At 39.3% G+C, this 12,333-nt stretch overlaps 1 long non-coding RNA gene across 1 annotated transcript; it reads right to left on the bottom strand.

Annotated features, from left to right (window-relative positions):
- Positions 1-4,959: 4,959 nt before the first annotated feature.
- LOC149453393 (uncharacterized) lies at positions 4,960-11,178 on the bottom strand. Its single transcript, XR_016314712.1, has 2 exons — positions 10,263-11,178; positions 4,960-6,515 (listed from the first exon to the last, which is right to left on the bottom strand). It is a non-coding gene; the product is annotated as an uncharacterized LOC149453393 (long non-coding RNA).
- Positions 11,179-12,333: the final 1,155 nt, after the last annotated feature.

The raw sequence follows: 12,333 nt of genomic DNA, 5'->3' as shown, positions 1-12,333 counted from the left end.
AGGAGAGCTGTCAGAGAATGTAGTGTTTATTGGTGAGGGGAGAGCTGTCAGAGAATGTAGTGTGGATGGTGGGGGGAGGAGAGCTGTCAGAGAATGTAGTGTGGATGGGGGAGGAGAGCGGTCAGAGAATGTAGTGTGGATGGGGAGGAGAGCTGTCAGAGAATGTAGTGTGGATGGTGGGGGGAGGAGAGCTGTCAGAGAATGTAGTGTGGATGGTGGGGGGAGGAGAGCTGTCAGAGAATGTAGTGTGGATGGTGGAGGAGAGCTGTCAGAGAATGTAGTGTGGATGGTGGAGGAGAGCTGTCAGAGAATGTAGTGTGGATGGTGGAAGAGAGCTGTCAGAGAATGTAGTGTGGATGGTGGGGGGAGAGCTGTCAGAGAATGTAGTGTGGATGGTGGGGGAGGAGAGCTGTCAGAGAATGTAGTGTTTATTGGTGAGGGGAGAGCTGTCAGAGAATGTAGTGTGGATGGTGGGGGGAGGAGAGCTGTCAGAGAATGTAGTGTGGATGGGGGAGGAGAGCGGTCAGAGAATGTAGTGTGGATGGGGAGGAGAGCTGTCAGAGAATGTAGTGTGGATGGTGGGGGGAGGAGAGCTGTCAGAGAATGTAGTGTGGATGGTGGGGGGAGGAGAGCTGTCAGAGAATGTAGTGTGGATGGTGGAGGAGAGCTGTCAGAGAATGTAGTGTGGATGGTGGAGGAGAGCTGTCAGAGAATGTAGTGTGGATGGTAGGGGGAGAGCTGTCAGAGAATGTAGTGTGGATGGTGGAGGAGAGCTGTCAGAGAATATAATGTGGATGGTGGGGGGAGGAGAGCTGTCAGAGAATGTAGTGTGGATGGTGGGGGGAGGAGAGCTGTCAGAGAATGTAGTGTGGATGGTGGAGGAGAGCTGTCAGAGAATGTAGTGTGGATGGTGGAGGAGAGCTGTCAGAGAATGTAGTGTGGATGGAGGAGGAGAGCTGTCAGAGAATGTAGTGTGGATGGTGGGAGGAGAGCTGTCAGAGAATGTAGTGTGGATGGTGGAGGAGAACTGATGGTTATGTTATTGATCTTGATGGAGAAGTCGGGGGAGGGGGCACGGGCTGGGGGGCATACTAGGAGCTCCGTTTTAGAAAGATTGAGTTTGAGGAAGTGGAGTGACATCCATGCTGATATTTCACTTAGTAGGTTAGTAATGTGAGAGGAGACTGAAGGGGTGAGGTGAGGATTAGAAAGATAGACTTGTGTGTCATCAACATAGAGATGGTACTTAAAGCCATGGGAGTTTATCAAGTGACCAAGAGAGGAGGTGTAGATGGAGAAGAGAAGGGGTCCAGAACCTTGAGGGACCCCTACAGAAAGAAGGAGTGAAGAGGAGAAGACCAAGTTATAGGTAACGTTGAAGGAACAATAGTCGTGTGAACCTCCTGCGCTCACAAGTGTTTCAACTGTATAAAAAACACCAGGAGAAGCTGCTAACATTAAATCATATACCAGTGATTGTTGTAAATAAATACAATAAAAAATGTAGCGCTACTCCTTTAAGTACATACACAAACATATATATAATACATTAATTAGTGATGTGTAAACTCAAAATCACATCAAATCAAATAAAAAAAAAAAAAAAAAATTTTGTGATAGTGATATCAATTAAAATTAATTGGTGCCCATTACTCATTAAATATACAAAGTTAAATCAGGTAACTTAAAACGTGAAAAAACATTTTCATATATATATATATATATATATATATATATATATAATTCTGTGAATAGAAAACCACACGTGTCTCTCGTGTAGTGAAAAAACCACAATATAACAGTAAATAGAACAGTGCTCTCAAAGTCCAATGAATGCTGATAGTGACCAAAGAATAAATAACACAATCGTGCTTCCAATAACTACTGATGGTGACCATAAATTAACAGAAACCCGTGTAGATATTTGTGTGCATGTGAATATGACAATCTGACTACTATCTGGATAAGCCTCTCACCTCATCACTTCGACCCTTGCGGATCAAAGCGCTTTAGTGGATCCCCCTAGTGTGTTTTTTATTCTTTGGTCACTATCAGCATTCATTGGACTTTGAGAGCACTGTTCTATTTACTGTTATATTGTGGTTTTCACTACACGAGAGGCACGTGTGGTTTTATATTCACAGAATTATATATATATATATATATATATATATATATATGAAAATGTTTTTTCACATGTTTTAAGTTACCTGATTTAACTTTGTATATTTAATGAGTAATGGGCGCCAATTAATTTTAATTGATATCACTATCACAAAAATTTTTTTTTTTTTTTTTTTAATTGATTTGATGTGATTTTGAGTTTACACATCACTAATTAATGTATTATATATATGTTTGTGTATGTACCTAAAGGAGTAGCGCTACATTTTTTATTGTATTTATTTGTAACGTTGAAGGAACGCTGCGATAGGTAGGAGAGCAGAGTCTCGGAGGCCAAGAGAGTGGAGTTTTTTGAGGAGGGGGGATGGTCAACAGTATCAAAAGCCGCAGAGAGGTCAAGTAGTTAGAGTATGGAGTAGTGGCCATTGGTTGGGATGAGTATGGAGTAGTGGTCATTGGTTGGGATGAGTATGGAGCAGCCTCCATTGGTTGGGATGAGTACGGAGTAGTGGCCATTGGTTGGGATGAGTACGGAGTAGTGGCCATTGGTTGGGATGAGTACGGAGTAGTGGCCATTGGTTGGGATGAGTACGGAGTAGTCTCCATTGGTTGGGATGAGTACGGAGTAGTGGCCATTGGTTGGGATGAGTACGGAGTAGTGGCCATTGGTTGGGATGAGTACGGAGTAGTGGTCATTGGTTGGGATGAGAACGGAGTAGTCTCCATTGGTTGGGATGAGTACGGAGTAGTGGCCATTGGTTGGGATGAGTACGGAGTAGTAGTCATTGGTTGGGATGAGTACGGAGTAGTAGTCATTGGTTGGGATGAGTACGGAGTAGTGGATATTGGTTGGGATGAGTACGGAGTAGTGGCCATTGGTTGGGATGAGTACGGAGTAGTGGCCATTGGTTGGGATGAGTACGGAGTAGTAGTCATTGGTTGGGATGAGTACGGAGTAGTGGATATTGGTTGGGATGAGTACGGAGTAGTGGCCATTGGTTGGGATGAGTACGGAGTAGTGGTCATTGGTTGGGATGAGTACGGAGTAGTGGCCATTGGTTGGGATGAGTACGGAGTAGTGGCCATTGGTTGGGATGAGTACGGAGTAGTGGCCATTGGTTGGGATGAGTACGGAGTAGTGGCCATTGGTTGGGATGAGTACGGAGTAGTGGCCATTGGTTGGGATGAGTACGGAGTAGTGGCCATTGGTTGGGATGAGTACGGAGTAGTGGTCATTGGTTGGGATGAGTACGGAGTAGTGGCCATTGGTTGGGATGAGTACGGAGTAGTGGCCATTGGTTGGGATGAGTACGGAGTAGTGGCCATTGGTTGGGATGAGTACGGAGTAGTGACTATTGGTTTTAGCAGTTAGTAGATCATTAGTGAGGTTTAGTAGGGCAGTTTCAGTGGTGTGTAGAGAGTGAAAGCCAGACTGTAAAGGGTCAAGAAGGTTGTTGTCAGTGAGGTTGGAGCTCAGGCGATTGTAGACTAAGCGTTCTAAGAGTTTTGAGGTAAACGTGAGCAGCGAGATGGGTCATAAGTTGTTCAGGTTGGTGGGGTCCAGTGAGGGCTTTTTAAATATGGGAGTGATGTGTGCATAATAATAATAGTAGTGTGTGACTGTGGGGGAGGGGACATTAGAGTGTAAATTTTTTTGTTTATTAAAATCTTGCAAACAAAAAACATCATAAAAATCATATTTACATATATACAGTTTAAAAATATGTAGAACTAAACAAAACCAGCTTACTTCAGCAAAATAACAAATCCTGACCGTCACCTAAACACCCCTTCAGGCTAAGAAACGATTAAACATTCACCCCATACATTGATCCCACACATTCATCCCATACATTCATCCCATACATCGATCCCATGCATGCAGCCTTTCTTCAAAAATCTGATGTTACAAAATCTAGGGGACGTGAAAGGACAGAAAGAGAAGCCACGCCCCCAGAGACTGACAGACAGCAGCTACGGGGACCTGACATTCCTCCACGCCTTTGTCCAGGCTCCCGGCCGCCACCTGTCCTTCTCAAGACCCCGAATCTTCCCAACCTCACCCAGAATGTTGTTCACCACCACCTCGACAGGAAGGACTTTTTTGCGAATGGAAACCTGACACCGTGCATTCCACGTGTGGTAACGGACTACTAAGCTAACTAGAAAAAGTGTCTCAAAATCAAAATCCCGGTGAGTCTGAAAGGCTCCGTAAGACCACTCCGCGTAACTCAAGCGGGAAAGGAAAGGGATCCCCAGAGCCCCACCCACCCGCTTGTAGACTTCTATATTGAAGGGGCACTGAAGCAAGAAATGGTCCATCGTCTCCTCCACTCCACCGCACTCCACTCTTGGACAACCACGGTTCTCCGCAGAGCGATGCTTCAGGTTGCCCTTCACATAGAGTCTGCCATGGAACGAGAGCCAGGCCAAATCCCGAAACTTTAAAGGGATTCTCTCCAGATTCAGCAAACGCAGACCCTCCCTCATAACCGGGCCTGGGCAATCCCTCAAGGCCAATGGCTCGCTAAAGGCAGATTCAACAACCCTCCTCTCCAGGGCCTTCCTAGGAAGAGATTTAATTTCCTCCGCCGTCACTCGCCATTGCCGAAGCATTTTCAGACATGGGGCAACATAAGCCGGGAGCTTACCATGTTGGACCCTCAGGCTTTTCACTGGCCCACCATTCTCCCAGCTCCGTAGAAAAGGCCTAAACCAGGACTGAAAAATACCAACCCACCCAGGCGGTTCCTCTGCCAGTGTAAAATATCGTATTGTCTCGATATTTTATTAACTTGTATTGATGAGAAATGTTCAAATAGAAAGTCCTTCCACTTCTTGTAAAAACTCAAAAAGATGATTTAATAATAACGTTGCATAAAATTAGAAATAAAATATTGGCATACAGAATGTTTAAATAATGTCCAAAAAATATAGTTAAGTTCTTGATAATAAGATTGTATATATGTATATGTGTGTGTATGTGTGTGTGTATGTCTGTCGCATCAAGGCTGCTATAGAGTGAGAGAGACTCAAAACTTTGTTCTGCTATTAAAAAAGAGCAATCCAGCCCCCACCAACCTAAAAGTGGGTTGGTATTCTCTTGTAGTTCTACTAAGATAATTGCTTCTCTCAAAGTCTGAGTGTAACTTTATCTCTTACATAGATGGGGGAGGATGAGGGAAGGTATAGCTAATTGCTCTCATATGTGGCTTGAATGTAAAGGAAAAACCCAAGATATATGTTCACAGACTATGAAGTCTAATTCCTTACTTTTCCCAATCTAGAACAAATATAAATATAATAACTCAATTATTCTATTAAGATCCAACTCATTCATACTTATGTTAGTACTGTTAATAAGAAGATATTAAATATTAGGTTAAGGAAAGCTTCTAACATTTCCCTCTCAAAATGATCGATTTTATCGAATCTTAATCATTTTCCTTATCTTAATCCATTTATACACATTCTCGTCACTTTCGTATCCATTCATGCATTTTTGGATCTTAAGATAATTGATCTGAACATATCTTTAATTTGATTCTATAATGGGAAAACAAATTCTTTGATAAACCTTTTGTTATGTATCACATAAAAATATTTTTACCCTTATTATTTTCCTTTCCTTTTACCAAATAATTCATCCCCTTAATAAATGTATAACTGTAACATTATAGTACAATACTTTAAAATATGTCACTTAAAAAATAGATGTTTCATATTTTCCCTCCAAAATGTGTGTAGCACACAGTTCTATAATCCATACATTGTTCAAATTACCTTATCAACATTTAAACATAACATATGTTCTCTAACTTCAATCCATACATGTATATCAAATGATTATTTTTTTTTTTTTAAAAACATACATATAACAATGTAAAGCTTGCCTAAGTTTTTCTATATGTACCTTAGAAAAACTTATCTCTAGCTTAATTAACAACAGATGTTCTAACTAAGAGTGACTCTGTTGTAACAAAAGTTTAACCTCTTCACTTCTGAAAATACATAGTGTGTGATTGCAAATGTTCATGTGAAAACTGATCTCATCTTGATATGGTAAACATATCATGTCAAAATAAAATGTACACACAAAAAAAAAACAATATATCTGATGAATTAATTATTTCATCAGTAGTCAAAAAGTCAATTGTTTTATACGTTCTTCCTCTATGAGATGCCTTGAGATGTCTTGTCTTCTTTTAGCGCTCTGTAAAGTTAAAATAACTTTATTGAACATAAAAAGAACAACAAAAACAATGATGAATGAAATTCTTGTTGCAAAGCTTCTTCCAGAATAAATTTCCTTCTTGGAAAATGTATTATCATCTGAAAGGTTTAGAAATATTTGAGTTTTCTTCCTTTAACAGTTACTCTTAGGTCATTTCCTGTAACAGAAATGCAGTATCATTATTTTGGCATTGATAATTTTACATGGATTAATCCTCTTACATTTATCTGTTAATATTACATATCATAATCACAAACATTTCTAGTCATGACATGGAAGACATATTTTCATTATAACACTTCTTATTGACTTGTAGTGTTCTATTTTAGAATGCGGGCACTCCTGCCTAACAGTACTAGGGTTGCTGATGCAAATCCCAACCATGGCATCACCTGCCTGGAGTTTACATGTTCTCTCTGTGCTTGTGTGAGTTTCCTCCATGTACTCCGGTTTCCTTCCACACTCCAAAGTCATGTTGGTAGGAGAATTGGCTCCTATCTAAATTGGCCCTAGTATGTGTATGTATGACTGTGAGTTAGGGACCTCAGATTATACACCTCTTGAGGGTTAGGGACTTATGTGAATGTACTATATATGTAAAAAGCACTACATAAATTCACAACGCTATATAAGTACCTAAAATAAACAAAAATAAATATAACAGGACGCTACATCTCCATTATTGGTCATGATTCAAAACCTTGGTTTCAAAACCAAAGAAAGGTTTTGTATCAACCCAGAGATGACAAAGGATCATGCCTTTGATCTTATCTCTATAACATTGGAAATATGCGTAGCTGTTTTTTGTGTTGACTTACTTCTTGTAGTGTAAGACTGATCTGCAGTAATACATACTGGTTTCAAACTTTTCTCAGTTCCTATGTTGAAAACATGAGGTACAAACTTCTCACTTACAGCTGTACAAATATGTGTTGGTATGTTTTCCTGAAAATGTCTTTTTGTTACATCTATTTGAATGTGTTTGGAAGACAGTGTTTTGTACCATATAGGATAATTTTCACGATAATATTCTGTTGAACCATCTTCCCCTAGGAGTTTCAGTGAGGAATCAGGTGTCTGTAATATAATCTTACTTGACCTCACAATGTATTCAGTTATTTTGACTGCAAAGAAAACACTTAACAATTTTTTCATATGTGCATCAAAGTTTTTCTCCATATTTGTCAAAGTTCTTGAGAAGAAACCTATTATTTTCTGATTATCTTCTTTTAATTGTGACAAAGTTGCTGAGATTGCATTATTGGAAACATTGGTTTCTAAAACAAAAGGAATTTTACTACAAAACTCAACAGTATTTAATGTAGTAGCATTCTGCAAATCCCATTTCAATAGTTCAAAAGCTTCTTTCTCAGTTTGATCCCATTGTTCCAATACACCATCTTTTTGTCTCAAACGATCAAATAATGATCTAGACTTTTCTGCAAAATTGGGTATAAAATCTTTACAATGATTTACTTCGCTCAAAAACTGATGCAAAGCCTTGCGATTTGTTGGAATTGGATAAGCAGAAATAGTTCTAACTTTTTCTTGCAACAACTGTCTCTGTCCATGACTAATTTGCATATGAAGGAATTCCACCTGTCTTTTCATCAACTGAACTTTCTCTGTATTCAATTTCAATCCTGCTGTTTGTAACAACGTAAATATTTCAGACAAAAGAGTGATATGTTCAGTTATATTTTGTGTAGACAAGAGAAGCTTGTCTACATGCTGGACAATACATTCTGGCCTAGAGAATTTAGATAATATTTTTCCCAAATACTCATGAACAATGCCATCACTTATATCCATGCCTGGGGCTAATCTTGTGAATGTATAAGTTTCTTTGTTGAAGCTAAAGGCAAGTTTATATTGACAACTCTTAGCTAATGGTACTGACAAATGGCTATTGGCAATTTCAAGTACTGAGAATATTTTGGCCTTGGCATCCAGATGTGACATTATGTTACAATCAGGAACAATAGATTTGTTATTTGTGATGCATTTGTTCAATGTCCTGAAATCAACTGATAAAGAATATGAATTATCAACTTTGATAGGCCAAATACAATTATTCACCACAGATTGTACTTTCTTTAAAATTCCTTGCTGTAAAAACTCATCTACAATGGAAGAAATTGGATGAAGTGATTCTAATGGCAATTTGTATTGAGGTTGAGGCCTAGGGTCTCTACCTTCAATGTCAACTTCAAAATTTGTAAACAAACCTACATCATTTTTGCTTTGACTCCAAAGATCTTTATGTGATATAACCAATTGTTCCAATTCAAGATTGGTTCCCGTATGTGGCCATTTATGATCTGAAGACATGTCAGCAGTTGCTGTACAAATACTTCCAACATTACCATACATGGAAGAATCAATTGATGTTGATTTGGGCCTTCAACTTTCATCCAATAAATGTGGAGCAACATATTCCAACGGTAAGGAAGAAGAATCTCGATTTGATCCTGATTTAAATTTCGGCAATGGCAGTAAACCATTCCTATTAATGGCAACAGAACTGTTTACCATATTATTTAAGCTGTTGTTAACTCTCAGTGAACTGATCTTTTTAACTTCTGAGGCATAAGGCAACTCAGACAGACTATTGTTGGAACATGGAGGAGCAGATTGTTCAGAAATTATATTTTGGTCTTCTAATTCCAAAGCTTTTCTTTGTAAATCTAATTTATAATGAATACAATCTCTTTTCAAATGACCAAATCGTTTACAATAGAAACAAATAGTATTTCCTGTCTGCTCTGAGACTCTCGTCCTGCCTGTGACGTATTCATCATCATAATTGGGTGTGGCTAAGCACATGGTCTCTCTCTGTTCTCCATTTTGAACAATTAAACTTTCCTTCTTCTGATTGTTTAATTTAAGTTGTCTCCTAACTGTATCAATAACTTTGGCTGCGTGATCTAAATCATTTTTTCCAGTAGCAATAATAAAAGATGCTGGATCAAGATACTTGAATTTTTTAACAAAAGCATTTACCATAGAAGGAGTCTCATTGTCTAAATTAAATATAATTTTGTATACTTTAGAAAATCTATTTTTAAATTCAAAAGGATCATCATTAATCGTAGCTCTTAAGGAGTCTAAGATTTCCAAAGAAGGTGTTTCCTCTCCAGTAGTATATATCAATAATTGACGTAGTCGGTCTGATGCATTGCTATGCATTTCCTCATCATCCTCAATATATGGCGTTTTGATTAATCTACATGCCATAACACTGGGGAGCCATAAACAGAATAGAAAATTTCTTTGCTCCTGATTTAAACAAAAATTATTACAAAAATTTTCATAAACCTCCATGTTATAGAAAGCATCGGAGTCCATATCATAGGCTGGCATATCCTTCAAAATTTTCATGAGCTGATCAAGGATTTTAAGATTAAGTTTTGCAGCTGTATCCCTTAATTTTCTCTTACACATTTCTTCCTGATTGGTAGGATCTCCTTCTATAGACTGGATCTCTGGTACAAAAGAGTGTTGTTTCTCTGCCTTAGTATTCACACAAATTCTTTTTACATCATTCTGCAGGTCAGATAACTGAATGTCTTTTGTTTGAATTGCACTTTGCATATCATCATTTTGCTCAGTCAAAATCTGGCAATTAGCACATACACTGCTCTGATCTTGCTTCATTACACAATCAGCAGTCTTAGGAACATCAAAAATCATGGCGTTAAAAACATTAACTAACTTCATTACATTTCTAACTTGTTTGCTCAGTTTCTTAAAGGAAAACTTAGATTTTTCTATCTTACTATTAGCCTGTAAGCACTCATTATACATGTACCGCCAAAGTTCATTATCTTTAACAAATGTAGACAGATTCTTGAATTCTAACTTACTCTCTCTAGATAATTCATCAATAAAATCCATTACTTACCAATTAAGAAGGTCTTTCTTTACATAACGCGTCTTTTCTCTCTTGGCGGGAAATGACATCACCAAGGAACAGCGTTTCTTGCAATTGCGCAAAATTCTCACCAATTCTGCTTTTAGGTTCTCGATTATGCCGACGATTCATCTGTTGCAGACTTTACTTCTCCTGAAAGCTTGACTTCATATTTTGTTGACTTACAAACAGCTTCCCTCTCAGCAAGATGAAAGAGAAAAAAAGTCAAAAAGAAGCGATCGGCGGAAACGAATCGAACTGGAGGCTCGCCACTGTAAAATATCGTATTGTCTTGATATTTTATTAACTTGTATTGATGAGAAATGTTCAAATAGAAAGTCCTTCCACTTCTTGTAAAAACTCAAAAAGATGATTTAATAATAACGTTGCATAAAATTAGAAATAAAATATTGGCATACAGAATGTTTAAATAATGTCCAAAAAATATAGTTAAGTTCTTGATAATAAGATTGTATATATGTATATGTGTGTGTATGTGTGTGTGTATGTCTGTCGCATCAAGGCTGCTATAGAGTGAGAGAGACTCAAAACTTTGTTCTGCTATTAAAAAAGAGCAATCCAGCCCCCACCAACCTAAAAGTGGGTTGGTATTCTCTTGTAGTTCTACTAAGATAATTGCTTCTCTCAAAGTCTGAGTGTAACTTTATCTCTTACATAGATGGGGGAGGATGGGGGAAGGTATAGCTAATTGCTCTCATATGTGGCTTGAATGTAAAGGAAAAACCCAAGATATATGTTCACAGACTATGAAGTCTAATTCCTTACTTTTCCCAATCTAGAACAAATATAAATATAATAACTCAATTATTCTATTAAGATCCAACTCATTCATACTTATGTTAGTACTGTTAATAAGAAGATATTAAATATTAGGTTAAGGAAAGCTTCTAACAGCCAGCATGCTACCAAAATTATGTTTCAAAAACATCAGAGAAAAGAAAACCACCGGGTTGACCATACCTAGGCCACCCATCCGCCTGGGAAGGTAGGTTACAGACCTCTTAATGAGGTTCAGTTTGTGCCCCCATAACAGCTGGAAGAAACAACTGTAGATCCTCGCATAGAGAGACACTGGCAAAACACAGACAAAGCTGACATACAGAAATACCGGGATCAGGTAAGTTTTAATCAGGTCAATCCTTTCCCTGTAAGAGAGTTTCCAATCCTTCCAGCTGGCCACCTTGGCATCGGCATCTTGTAGCCTGCTTACCCAATTTGCAAGGCCGTAATCACCGGGACCAAATCTGATGCCTAAAATTTTAATTTCCTGCTGGGGCTCTGGGAAGGCGTCCGGAAGGGTAAAGCCTTCGCCTTCCTCTCCCATCCAGAAAACCTCACTCTTATCCTGATTGATCTTTGAGCCAGATGCCTCAGCATACTGTTCCATCACCGAGACCACCTCCTCCGCCTCCTGCGTCCCGGAGATGAAAACAGACACGTCATCAGCATAGGCCACGACCCTCAGAGGGGGCTCCCCAGGAATGCCCAAAGGAACTCCACACAACGGTCCGCTCTCTAACCTCCGAATGAAGGGATCGATTACAAACGCATATAGCAGAGGACTCAAAGGACATCCCTGACGCACACCTGAGCCAACCTCAAAGGGTCGTCCAATCCAACCATTCACAAGCATGAAGCTTTCAGCCCCTCTGTATAAGGTCTTTAGCCAATCGATAAAGCCCCCCTCCAGGCCATACTTGCCAAGAAGCAGCCATAGGTACTCATGATTGACTCGATCAAAAGCTTTGGCCTGATCCAATGCCAGCAGGAACTTTCCCCAGCCTGCAGCCCTGCACCGCTCCAGGGCCTCCCGGACAGCTAACACCGCTGAAAAAGTGCTTCTTCCCTGAACCGAACAGTGCTGATGGCGAGAAAGTAAATTGCCCGCAACAGATGATAAACGCCAGAAAATAATTTTTGCCAATATCTTCCTATCAACATTGAGAAGGCTAATGGGCCGCCAATTCTCAATTCTCGAGGAATCCTTACCCTTTGACAGAAGAATCACTGCAGATTGTCGCATGGAGGGAGAGAGCGAACC

Source organism: Staurois parvus, unplaced genomic scaffold, assembly GCF_062004578.1.
Source record: "Staurois parvus isolate SC_StPar_1 unplaced genomic scaffold, SC_StPar_1.0 ptg000449l, whole genome shotgun sequence".
NCBI lineage: Eukaryota > Metazoa > Chordata > Amphibia > Anura > Ranidae > Staurois > Staurois parvus.
Note: the sequence above shows the minus strand (reverse complement) of the source record. Positions and strands in the feature narration are given on the sequence as shown.